Below are 13,890 nucleotides of genomic sequence, written 5' to 3'. Positions count from 1 at the left end.
TTGTGTCTCTTTCAGAAACAGGATAAGAATTTAGATGGACTGTGGGGACAGTTCTAAGAAATGTAAAAGAGAAATATGTAAATTGTGTGTACTCATGCACATAACTACATACAATGTATATGTATCTATGTACATTGATCTATATCTATCTCTCTATCCTTGAGATATATGTATATTAGTTCAAATATAAAGAACATTAGATAGGGGCTGGAAAGATGGCTCAGTGGTTAAGAGCCCTTCTGTTTCTGTATTCAGTCTTATTTTCCTGTGTCAATTTCTGTCACAGTCCTCCCTACTGTCTGCCTAAGGACATTATATTTATCTGGCTTGCTTTGCAGTAGTCAAAAACTGACTTCCTATTTTATATCTTCTTTGACCAAGAGAGTGTTTTGGATGTGTGTGTGTGAAATTCAAAGATGAGTGCCTTCCGTCAATCACATATCACTTCTACCATGCCCTCCTCATTTTCCTCCTTGGTGTCCTGTAACAGCCTCTTCTCAAGTTCAGGTTACACCCATGTTTTCTATGTGACCTATCCTGAGTGCACATGCACTCATTTCAAGACTACTCCCCAGTATAGACAGAAGCTTCAGAGCCGCTCAGATTTTGCTTATTCAGAAAGAACTAGAATTCTAAAGTCCAAAGGATTCTTCTAGAAAGGCCCTCCAAGAGACTGTTTATTTCATGATTTGGAGACATGGATATCCTGTCCAACATTCTTTATGACCTGGCTGCCCAGCCAGCAAGTAGGAGGTCGATGTTTCAAAAATTGAGGTAAGAGGTTAATCTACACCAGGTCTAGTCAATCTTTATCAATATGTATTGAAGCATATTTTGCAAGGCTCTGGTGACAGAAACCATCTGGGTAGTGAGATGAAACCTGCCTTTCAGAGGCTTACAGCCTTATAGGGGGAAAAGATATTCGCATTCATATAATTCTAGAGAAACCGTGATAGAATCACGAAAGAATTGCAAAGTAATTTAAGAAAGCAAGAAGGAAAACATTGCTTCCTGCCAAATGGATCAAGATGGCTTTGTTTCCTAAACGTTTTACAGAGCTGCAAATCAAAATAAAGAAACTGTCTAACTCATTTCTCTACTTTGGTGCGGAACTACTTCTGAACTTTCTGAGAACGATTCAACTATCCCTTTTTTATACCTACAAGGTAGAATTTTCTGTCTCAATTCATCCAATCATGTGATTAAAAATTATCCTTCAATATCCTTAAATGACTCTTAAGCATTTGCATGCCACCTTTCCTATTTCCACTGCAGAACATTCCCAGCCATTTTCCAAGTGTTTTTCCAAAATCAAGAATCAGATCTGATATCTGAAATTGTGTCCAATTTCAAAGATCGTATCATCACTGAGCATGTGATTAAACTCTTTATGAATAGACTTTGCTGTGATTAAGTTGTAAACACCTGCATGATGCTATTTTGACGTTAGACTGTCTTAAAGGAACACTTTATGCTGAGAAATACAGATTTCTTGAAATAAGCATATGATTTTTCAACCAAGCTGTTAAGGATACATTCTTAAATGGCCCTTGAAGCTTTGACATACTTACATTTATATGATAACTCCATGTTTTCCTGCCATCCTAATTATATGTTGAATGTACTGTAGATATACATTGATGATCTCAGGGCAAGCAGCTGCCAAATAATTATATATTCTTTATCATTTCTTTTTCATTCAAGACAATATGTTTATTTTGTTTTTAAAACCAAAAAGTCAATTTAGAAATTGATATGCTCACGCTGTTTATAGGATGATCAAGCTGATAACACGAATTGGTATGATTTCTACATTTTTAAAAAAAAAATGTATAGATTTGGCCTGTTGTTGAAAGGAGAGATCTTGAGAAACACAATAGAATTTTTAGCCTTTGACATTCCATTTGAGTATATGGTAATAACAAGAATGGCAATGAAGACTGGTGGGATGTCTCAGTGGGCAAAGGTCTTTGCCTATAAGCCTAATGAGCTGAGTTCAATCCTTGGAATATGTGGTGATATTTTGTGTATGATCTAACAAATAAAGCTTGCCTGAAGAGTTAGTAGTTAGTCATTACAATCAAACTTGTAGTCATGTTAGGTATGTTTTAAAAATCAAACAGAGATATATTTTAGATAGACAGGTCATCTTCAAACACTTCATAGATCTACAAAATATGGCATCTAAGATGTTTTAATATCATAGGTTCTTCTTTTTATGACAATGAGACATGTCTGCTCCTGGCAGCACCAATCTACTTCAGAGAAGATAATGGGCATTGAAGAAAACTCCATATGGAGTTTACTTTTTTTGTGGTAAAAGTTAACCACTGGGCAAGAAAATGCCCTTGCCTTGACTGCCAACAGTGTGCTGTCCAAATGGGACAAGCAGGACACAAAAGAAAGGACTGCTAAACTTTGCTAAAACAAGGTAGGAAAGCCATTCAGAAAATTCTGCTTCACAGATAAGTCTGTCAGATATGCTAGGCCTGTAGGCTGCAGATCGATGCCCCAACATTGCAAAGGAACCTTGGGTGACTATGCAGGCAGCCAACTGTTTCTGTCATTTCTCACAATTTCTGGAAGTTGCTTGTTTGAACTTCTTGTTTACTTAGGTAATATTATTTCCTTCTTGAGTCTCTGAGGGAGTTGAAGACTAGATAGTTATAGTTTTCCTTGTTAACAAATTCAGAAAAGAAACTCACTAAAGAGGTATAAAGTGTATAAGTTTGAGAGACATCAAAAGATAGTTTTCAGTTGGCAATACAAGATGGGATAGAAAGTGAATTAGGTACAACACTTTGGACTCACCAAGATAGGATAAATAATGGAGTATTTTCTCTGAATTTGTCAAGTGTTAGTGACTAGACATTATTGATGTAATTATTGCCTGTATATATTATATATAGTTATTGTACTTATTGTATATAGTTTTTCTTATATTAGTTATAATCTTTTTTATTTTACACAAAAAGGGGAAATGTGGTGATAGTTTGTGTATGCTCTAACAAGTAAAGCTTGCCTGAAGATCAGAGGGCAAAGCCAGCCACTAGTTAGCCATAGAGGCCAGGCAGTGGTGTCACACATCTTTAATCCCAGCACTTGGGATCTCCTGCCTTTGCTTCCAGTACTTGGGAGGCACACATGCCTTTAATCCCAGCACTAGGAAGGTTGAGACAGGAAGTGATATGGCTTCCTGCTTCTCCAATCTTTCAGCATTTACCCTGATATCTGGCTCCAGGTTTTTATCAATAAGACCAATTAGGATTTCTGCTGCAGGAACTAACATTATAGAAAGAGAAAACTGCCGGGCGGTGGTGGCGCACGCCTTTAATCCCAGCACTCGGGAGGCAGAGACAGGCGGATTTCTGTGAGTTCGAGGCCAGCCTGGGCTACCAAGTGAGTTCCAGGAAAAGGCGCAAAGCTACACAGAGAAACCCTGTCTCGAAAAACAAAACAAAAAAAAAAAAAAAAAAAAAAAAAAAGAAAGAGAAAACTATTCGCAAAAGTTGTCCTCTGATTTTAATATACACAGGTGCGTGCGCGGGCACACACACACACACACACACACAGACAGATATTTAATAAATCTGGAAACAAATGTTGTAGATGCATGCCTTGCTAATAATAGAGAGAGGCTCTTGCTAAATGATGGGCCTGACCATGTGTTTAATCACCTTACATCCATTTGTGTGGCCAGTTGGAGGCAGCAGAAACAACTCTAACTGGTGCAGTGGAAAGGAATCTACTTCCACTTATATGTTCATCAGCTTGCATCATCATTGAAAAGAAAGGTGGCCCTGGCCACAGTTGAACTTTGGGAGCACCTCCCAGGCCCTGTGACTTCATAGCCTCTCACATTAACAGGGATAACTAAGCTGAGCCCACCTCCTCTCAATCACTGAACTCAGCTACAGTTTCAAGTCTCATTTGAGTATCTCTGAAAGCAGGCACTAAAAATCATATCTGCAGCTCTAGATTTGCATGTTAACAATATAAGAGCAGGAACTGTTAAACAAAATTGCATGTTGCTCCAGTGTGGACCATTTTCCCAGCAGTATCTAGAACCTACAACATAGTTTGCTTGTTGCTTTTGTTTGTTTGTTTTGGATGTGTGTGTATGCTTGTGCATGCACAGGCACATGTGTGTGGGTGCATATGTTTATATACATGCTTATGAAGGCCAGAGGACAGCCTGCGGTGTTCTTCTGTAGGAGCTGTCCATCATGTTTTGTTAAGCTAGCATTTCTCATTGACTAGGCTAGGCTGGCTGGCACCCATCTATGCTCCCCATTCCCGCTCCAGGAATGCTGCCATTGCAAATGCATGCAACCATGCCTAGCTTTTTCTGTGGGTGCTGGGGGTGGAATGCATGTCCTCACGCTTGCAAAGTGAGCACTTTTTCAACTGAACCACCTCCAGTCCCCACAGATGTTTCTGAAGGAAGGAAGGTGAAATGGAAATTGGAAATTAACCTACAGCTTTTGAGACAACCACTTAATGAGCACATTGCAGAGAGGTCTTAAGGATCCACTAAATGACGAGTTGAGATGAATTTGAGGTCTTTTTCAAACACTTTAAGGGCATGGGCCATATTTGCTCTGTATATATGTTATTCCTGACTTGCTAGTTTGTAGCTGAAAGTTTTCCTGTGCCCACCCAGCTCCTGTGTCCTTGTGGTCCCGCAGCCACTCAGATCCAATGAACACACAAAGGCTTATATTAATTACGAACTGTATGGTCTGATGGCTCAGGCTTCTTGCTAGCTAGATTTTACATCTTAAGTTAACCCATAATTCTTATTTATGTTTAGCCACGTGGCTTGGTACCTTTTCCCAGTTCTGCCTTCATGTCTTGCTTCCTCTGTGTCTGGCTGGCAACTCCTGACTCAGCCTTCCTGTTGCCAGAATTCTCCTCTCTCTTTGTCCTGCCTATACTTCCCTCTAGGCTACTGTCCAATCAGCACTTTATTTATTAACCAATCAGAGTAACACATTCACAGCATATAGAGCGATATCCACAGCAGTAGTTGTCCTTTTCTCCACCATCTCCTGTCTCCACCATCCTTTAGTGGCCAATATTCATCTATAGATTATTCTATAACTTTTAAAGTCTTGTGGATATTACTTACAATTTTGTAATTTTGTTTCTTTAACTGAATTGAAAGTGTACAGAAATTGAGATTTTGTGAGTACATTTGTGTGCATAAATATATACACATACATATTAGACAGTCCTGAGCAGGATTGGCCATTACACTAACTGTGTGATTATGTAATGAGGTTGTTTTCCTCTCTGTCCTTCCATCTATCTACCATCTCTCTATCCATGCATCCATCTCTGTAGTACTAGGGATCAACCCTGGGCCCTGTGCATGCTAAGCAGGACTTACTACTGAGCTGTACCACTAACCCAACATTTCTATTTTTATTGCTTTGGGAAAATGTCAGTGAAGATGTGTAAGCCTGAGAAAGATGCCTTCCTTTGAAACTTAGAAAAAGTATCTTAGCTCCTGGGGCATGCTGAAGGCAATGTGATGATTTGGACAATGATAAATATCTTGGCACTGCCATGATAGCATGTACTTGATGTGTGTTAGCTTCTACTGGTGCCAATGAAAGGAAAGTGTTTGTTTTGGTCCATGGTTTCAGCCACTGAGTACTTGTCCCCATTGCTTTGGGCAGCAAGTGTGTGGGGGGACATAGTGGCTTAACCCATAGTGGTCAGGAACAGAGACCAAAGTATTACTGTAATTAATGAGGCAATTCCACATTATTTACCTGGTAATCAAGATAGGATTATTTCTGGGATAACTTACAGCCAGTAGGGGTTGGTTACAGGATTCGGGAGAGATGAGGTACCATCCAGCAGAGAACTCTGCCTTGGTGTCCCATCCAGCTTCCAGGACCACAGGGTATCCAGAAGTGCCAAACATGTATGCACCTCGAGTCTTTAAGGGGTTCCCTCTCAGTCACGCCCCAGGTGTGGCAGTTACCTGCTGTTACTCTAGGGGCAGTGTTTCAAGGTCAAAGCTGGAACAGCTACCCACTACAGCAAAGAGCTGAGAAGGGGTCATGTTCAAATCTCCTCAAGGTCACATCCCAGCAACTTAACTTCCTTCTTCTAGTCCCCTCCTCATCCCCTGTGATGTCACTGGTGACACAGCCCTCGAGAGACATTTAAGATCGAGGCCAGCGTGATTTTGTTTCTGTGATGTGGGTAACAGGAGCTGCTCATGATGGGGCAAATGCTTCTCTCCCACAACCATCTTCAAAGTACAGTCTTTTCCTATGGATTTCCAAAATATTCATTGGTGTTTCCCTTTCTACTTAGATGTTTATAGAAGTTTTCGTTTGGCGTTGTGTGCAAAGCCAGCACCTATGTATTTCTGTTAGTGAATTACTGTGAAGATTATTTAATTGACGTGCCCAAGTTCAGAGCCTTTAGGAATTAAAGTGAATTTGTTGCCCATTATGTCCAACATCACATTTATCGTAGAAATTCCCACCTATTAAGGCATTTTACAATTTAGACTATTAACCATAACCACCACAAAAATAATTGATTTAATAATTTATGTTTTCAAAGAAATTTCAATGTATTTCTGCCTTATTTGGTTCTCAGACCAACCTAATTATATTTTAAGCATGCCAGACAGTAAATTTTGGATATATAGGACTGTACCTTTTAAGTACTAAAACCACATGCTAATTAGAATGCTTTTATTTTTAACATAAAAAAAGAAGGAAGGAAAAGAAACAAAGAAATAGAGAAATAAAGAAAGGAAGGAAGGAAGGAAGGAAGGAAGGAAGAAAGAAAGAAAGAAAGAAAGAAAGGAAGAAAGAAAGAAAGAGAGAAGAAAAAAGGCCACCATTTAAATACAATATATTTAAATACCACAAAAGAGAAACACAATGTTATCAGGGCAGATTGTCTGTGAAAACAGGATCAGTTGTGACATCTTTTATACGCACTTAACGTCTTTGCACACAGCTGTGTGACTTGCATATGGCATGCACACCCCCACACCCATACACCACACAGAGAGAGCAAATCAGAAGCTCCTACATAAGGTAAGAAGGTCCTTTACCAGGTTTTGGCATAGTTGCATTGCCTCAAACAGTAATTTTCTCCAAGTATTTACATCAAGTTTCATCTCCTTTGGGGATGAAGTTCAGGCTCCTCGTTTGGAAGAACAGTGAATTAGCGAGACCAAGAGAGCGGTGGGCACAGGTCTCCCCTCCCTTCTGTCTTTTGACATTTTTCCTTGGTGGGATTGGGACCCTCTTTGAATAAACCTTTTTCCCTTAACTAGATAGTAGTGTCTATTTTTGATTGTGATAAAAATATACACAACAGCAGATTCACACGTTAACCACTTCAGCGCAGTGCCCCAGTGGTGTTAGCACACTCTAACTTCGTGTGTGTCACCAACCTTGACTCATAGAACTTTGTGCCTTGTAAAACCTGAACTATAAGGCCCTATTGCTTAAGAAGACAGCAACACAGCTCACTGAACATGGAGAAGTTGGGTGGTGCCAACATAGAGCCTTCACCTCTACGTTCTCGTGTTTTGGTACGAGAAAGTACTCTGCATGCTACCAAACTAGAAACCTAAGCATTAACCCAGGCACAAACCCTTTGATCTCCAGTGGTGTCCTTCCTGTAAGATATACTAGGGCAATGGTGGCACCATGTTTGTGGGAGCAACCAACCAATGTCTGATTTGACTTAAGGCCCATTCCATGAGATGGAAGCCAAACCCCACATTGCTTGAGTGATCCAGAACCTGAGACTCGATAGCCCAGGGACCCAGGGTAAAACCAAATACTACTGGTTTTTAAAAACAAACAAACAAACAAACAAACCTAGTGATAAAATGACTCCTAACGATAATCTGCTATTTTCATAGATCATTTCCTTGCTCAGCCATCATCAGAGAAGCTTCTTCCTGCAGCAGATGGGAACCAGTACAGAGACCCACAGCCAGACATTGGAGAGAGAGAGAGAGACCTTGGACCATTCAGCTCTAAATGGGATATCTCTATCAAATCCTTCAGGGATCCCTGATGAAGAGGAAGCAGAAAGAGTGCAAGAGCCAGAGAGGATGGAGGACACCAAGAAAACCAGGCTTCCTAATTAACAGGAGCAAAGCTCATAGAAACTGAAGCAGCATGCACAGGGCCTTCATGGGTCTGCACCAGATCCTTTCCGTATATATTATGGCTTTCAGTTTAGTGTTTTAAATTATGAGATTCCCGAGTGAGTAAATGGGTGGGTCTCAGATTCTTGTGCCTTCTCTTGGGCTCTTTTCCTTCTATTAGTTTGTCTTGTCCAACTTCGATGGGATGGGTTTTGCTTTTATATTTTATTTTGTTATATTTTATTATTGTCTCTTAGAAGCCTGTTTTCTCATGAGAGACAGAAAGGGAGTGAATCCAAATGGGAGGGGAGGCAGGGTGGAACTGGAAGGAATAGAGGGAGGGGAAACTGTGATAAGGGTACATTATGTGAAAAAAGAACCAATTTTTCAATAAGATGAAAATAAATAAATAAACAAACCGAACTGTGAATAGGAAACAGCAGCATTCCATTGCCTCTCCCTGAGCCCCTGGCAACCAGTGTTCTACTTTTGTCCTTATGACTATAACTAGGTACCTCAAAAAATGAAAAAAAAAAAAAAAAAAAAAAAAAAAAAAACGGGGCTGGAGACATGGCTGAGCTGTTAAGAGCATTTGTTGCTCTTACAGAAGACCCAGGTTTGTCTTCCAGCACCCACATTGAGCACCTCACACTGACTATAGCTGCCTTTCAGATCCAATGCACTCTTCTGACCTCCACAGGTGCCATACATATGTGGCACACATACAGGCAAGTAGGTATACACACACACACACACACACACACACACACACACACACACATATTCAAATAAATATTTTTAAAAAGTTGAACAATTCTGTGTTCTTGTGACTGGTTTGTATATTTCACTTAGTGTAATGTTCTGGGGGTTCATCTATACTGTATGTAATATGTGCCAGGATCACTTTTATTTTAAGAACAATAGCCTATCAATTGTATAGGCCACGTGTTGGTTCACTGAGTGTAGCTCATTGGCAGAGCACTTGTCCAGAATGTCCAAGGCCCTGGGTTCAATCCCAGCACCAAAAACTAAGTGCAAACAAAAGGTGCACTTATGTTACATTGTTACCCATCTCTTTATTGATAGACACTTGCTTTGTTCCCATGCTTTCACTTGCAAATAACAAGCAATGTGGCTGTTGCTCACTTGGGAGATTTTTTTTCCCCACTATCATTTTCAAACTATTTGTATTTCTATATCTAAAGTCTCTTAGAGGTGATACATATTTGGATCATTTTATTTGTATGCTCTTATTGGAGATTTTAATTTCGTTACATTCAAAATAATTCCATTTTATTCAAGTCTTCATGGCTTTTTGCCCGTTTTCCATATTGTTGCCTTTTTTGTTTGGTTGATTTTTAATATTTGCAGCAGAATGTCTTAATTTCATCCTTCCTTCCTTGTACATGCTATAGATATTTTCTTTGTTTTTGCCATGGGAATTATATCTAATCACTAAAATTGTCAATAACAAGTAAAACTCGTCTCTTTTAACAATAGTACAGTTATTAATGTCACAAAGTTACAATTTTTGGTATTGTAGGTCTAAAGGTCAAAAACATATTTATTGAGTGTTATGCACTGACTCCTTAAATTATGTAGAAAACCAAGTGTGGCGATACCAGTGATAGCTACAGTAGAATCAACTTTTAGACTGGCCATTATTCTTTAATGTATTAGTCTGAAGTCATGTAGGGAAAATAGTGGATATAAACACATGTCAAACACTAGCCTTCTTTTTTTCCAAGACAGGGTTTCTCTTGTGTCCTGACACTCTCTCTGTAGACCAGGCTGGTCTAGAACTCAGAGATTCACCTGCCTCTTGCAAGTGTTGGGATTAAAGGCCCATACCACCACATCTGACTAAACTATTAGCTTTTCTAATTGCCCATGTACACATTATTATCAGTTGCAAATCATGATCATAGCTTATAGATTATGAGTCCCTGCAGCTTTTCTGTAGCTAAGAATGTTGTTGCTCCTTAGGGCTTTTCTTTTTCTCTTTCCTCTTTTTTTTTTAACAGTTTTTTTTTTATTTAAAAGTTTTTTTTTTTTTCATTTTACATATCAACCACAGTTCCACTTCTCTCCTCTCCTCCCGTTTCCCCAATCCCCACATCTACTCTTCAGAGAGGATAAAGCCTCCCATGGGGAATCAACAAAGTCTGGCATATCAAGCTGCCAGGGGCCCTACAAACTGCCCAAGCCACAATACTGTCATCCACATTCAGGGGGCCTAGTTTGGTCCCATGCAGGTTCCCCAGCTGTCAGTTCAGAGTCCATGAGTTCCCCACTAGCTGGGGTCAACTGTCTCTGTGGGTTTCCCCATCATGATCTTGACCCCACCTTGCTCATATCATCCCTCCTCCCTCTCTTTGACTGAACTCCAGGATCTCGGCCCAGTGCTTAGCTGTGGATCTCTGCATCATAGAACCTTCATCCAGTAACTGACAGAAGCAGATGCTCTTGGAAACTTCACAACCACTATACACACAGCTACAGGGTCTTTGCTAATACTATTGTACACTGAAATCGACCAAAGACTAACTGTAATTTTGGGAAGTGTGAGACCTTTAGTGGAGTCCCTGGTTCCAAAATAGCTACATTTGAAAGATCCTGACACAGTTGATTCAATTTAATTTCTGTCATGAAGATCTGAAAAGTGTTGCACGAATCCTAAATGGTCTTATAATAAAAACCTGGAGCCAGATATCGGAGTAAATGCTGAAAGATCAGAGAAAACAAACCACAGCCGCTTCTCATCTTGCCAACTCCTCAGCCAAAAAGAGAAGATCCTGTCTCCACGAGTCCTCAGACTGAATGCCTCTGAGTCCTCAGCCGAAAGGGGCTAATTCCTGTCTCCTCCCTCCTTATGTTCCTTTCTCTGTCCAGCCATATCACTTCCTGTCTCAACCTTCCTAGTGCTGGGATTAACGGTGTGTGCCACCACTGCCTGACCTCTACGGCTCATGCTGTGGCTGGCTCTGTCCTCTGATCTTCAGACAAGCTTTATTTCTCAGATTACAAATACATCACCACAGAAAAGTATGCTCTATCAGATGGCTGTTTGCCACTCAGGGCTATACCTAGCCAGGAAGCAAACACCACAGTGAGTTAAACCTCACCTAAGACTTCCATTAAGAAATGATCTTGCTGTCTCCCCCTCTATCCAAAAGCAGTCTTTTGTCCCTCTGGGACAAATACCCCTGCTCCCTTTCCCTTGTCTGTTTCCTCTTCTCCCTCATTCCTTTACCACCCCATCCTAGCCCATTCTAACACAGATCTCCCCGTCTTCTCCTCTTAAAAATGACACCTGCAATGTCATTTACTGCTGTTTTCTGCCTGAATCAGAAAGCAGCCACTTTAGCTTTCTCTCCAGCTTAATAAAGGATCTCTCTGTGTGCGAAAGAAAGAAAGAAAGAAAGAAAGAAAGAAAGAAAGAAAGAAAGAAGGAAGGAAGGAAAGAAGGAAGGATCTCTTCCAGGTAGAAGGGAGGCCAATAGCATCACAAAACCATTCTTTTCTAAACACTGAGGCTGAATGTATGCGCCATCTTTCTATCACTCTAACAAATACCCAAGATAGGCAACTTACAAAGAGAAAGATTGGCTCACATTTTGCGGGACTCCGGTCTATATTAACATTTGGCCTGTGTTGAGGCAATGAAGGTTAATATATGGGAATGAATATGGTGGTGAGGCAAAACCACTCATCTGATGGCCAGGAAGAAAAGAAAGAGCTGGGGCTTGGATCCTCCTTTTATCATCCCAATGGCCTAACGACCTCCCTCTAGGCTTTACCTCTCAAAGAGTCTACCGGTTCCCAATAACCACCTGGTTGTCAAGCCTTTAACACACGTGCCCTGGGGGACTTTCAAAACCCAAACTGTCATACTGAATAAAAGGCTGCATGTTCTGCGGTTGTCAGTCTGATGACTTTCGTGACAATTAAATTTACTGAAGAATTTTATAGAGAAGGGAGAGGGACCTAAACAAAATGTCCAGATGTCATCTGTTAAAAATGTTTTATTGAGACAATAAAAAATAACATCAACAAGCACTAAAATTTTAATTAAAATATGATTTACAATGCCGCTCTGCCCCACTACGAGCATTCTTATTGGTAGAAGATAACATCGCTCATATCCTCAGGACCCTCCAACACCCCATTTGACTTTTCCAGTCTCACACCCAAGAACTGCACTCTGCTCTCTTTTCTATGCCCAGGAGCATGGAATTCTCTTCAGTGCTTCCAAATCCCACTGACAATATCAATCCCTCCCTTTCATTGCTGGCTACATCACTAAATAGATGTACATTATGTTCTCTCGCCTTCTGCTCTGAATATTCCAAGTATTGCGTTTCTGTCAATTCATTGATTGAAGAGCTTCCCTCACAGAATGTTGACAGCTGTTTCAGACATTTACTAAATAACTCGGGTAGCAGCTGCAAATGGATTGGCTAAAGAAGATTTGGAACCATGTCATTAGCATTCATCAAATGCACACGGTTCCATTGAAAAACCCCTCATCACAGAAGTTGACTCTCAGGAAGCTGCTCTGAGGAAGCTCGGTAAGCGTCCAAACAGGACTGACTAGTGCTTAGCTCTCCGCTAGCTGGCTTTTAGTGGAGAGCATTGGTATGCTTGCTGTCAAATCAGTTAGAATTCTGTCTATAACTCACCTTCCTCTCATTTGTCTCCTTTGTCCGTGTGAGGGAGATACAGAGAATTAATATGTGTACCGCACACACAAATCCAGGGTTCTGGCCCACTGAGGTGGGCACTGGTTTCATATAATGCGCTATAAAGCCCTTGGACTCGAGCAGATGGAATTCCCCAGATATAAAGTGGAAGTGACCTAGTCACCTCACTCATTAGCTTTCTGAACACACAGGAATATCTTCTTGGGAACAAAAACTTAAGTATCTTAGTCACCGTTATGCTCAAAAGTGTACTAAAATTCTATAAGGAAACATCCAAGTACTACTGATAGATATTTAGTGTGGTGTAAACATGAGATCTTTCTTTCTTCCTGGATGTTATAAGTTATTTGAATGTATAATTCTTACATAATTGTAAGAATAAATTTTAAATTAAAATCCTTTGAGAACATAGAGGAAACTATAAGTTACCTACAGAGATTTAAAAAAAAAAATCTCTGGTCCTTCAACTATCATAAAAAGACCTTCAGTTTGAAAGGAACTTTCCCAGGGGCTGATTCCGTAGATCTATAAGTAGATAATACAGTATTTGTTGCATAAACAGTTCGGGGCCTTTAAAAGAATTAGTACTCTATAAGAAGAGAGGATTCTCAAATATGGGTTTGTATTTTAAAAAATGACAATATGTGATTAGTACTGAAGCTGCAAACCTGAATATCTCTATACAGCCAAACTTAAGATACATAAGAGGTAGAATGGTACATTTAACTCAGTCTGTCAGGTTTCCAGACATCGACATTTGTTCAGATGGCTCAGCCAACAAGAATTTTGCTATCTTCATTGTTTTAGTTAGGGTTTCTATTGCTGTGAAGAGACACCATGACCACAGCAACTCTTACAAAGGAAAACATTTAATTGGGGCTGGCTTACAGTTTCAGACGTTTAGTCCATTATCATCCTGGTGAAAAGCATAGTGGCATGCAGGCAGACATGATCATGGAGAGGTAGCTGAGAGTTCTATATCTGAATCCACATGCAGCAAGAAGAGAGAGTGACACTGGGCTTGGCTTGACCATTTGAAACCTC

This window comes from Peromyscus leucopus, chromosome 16_21, assembly GCF_004664715.2.
Source record: "Peromyscus leucopus breed LL Stock chromosome 16_21, UCI_PerLeu_2.1, whole genome shotgun sequence".
In the NCBI taxonomy this organism is placed as follows: domain Eukaryota; kingdom Metazoa; phylum Chordata; class Mammalia; order Rodentia; family Cricetidae; genus Peromyscus; species Peromyscus leucopus.
Note: the sequence above shows the minus strand (reverse complement) of the source record.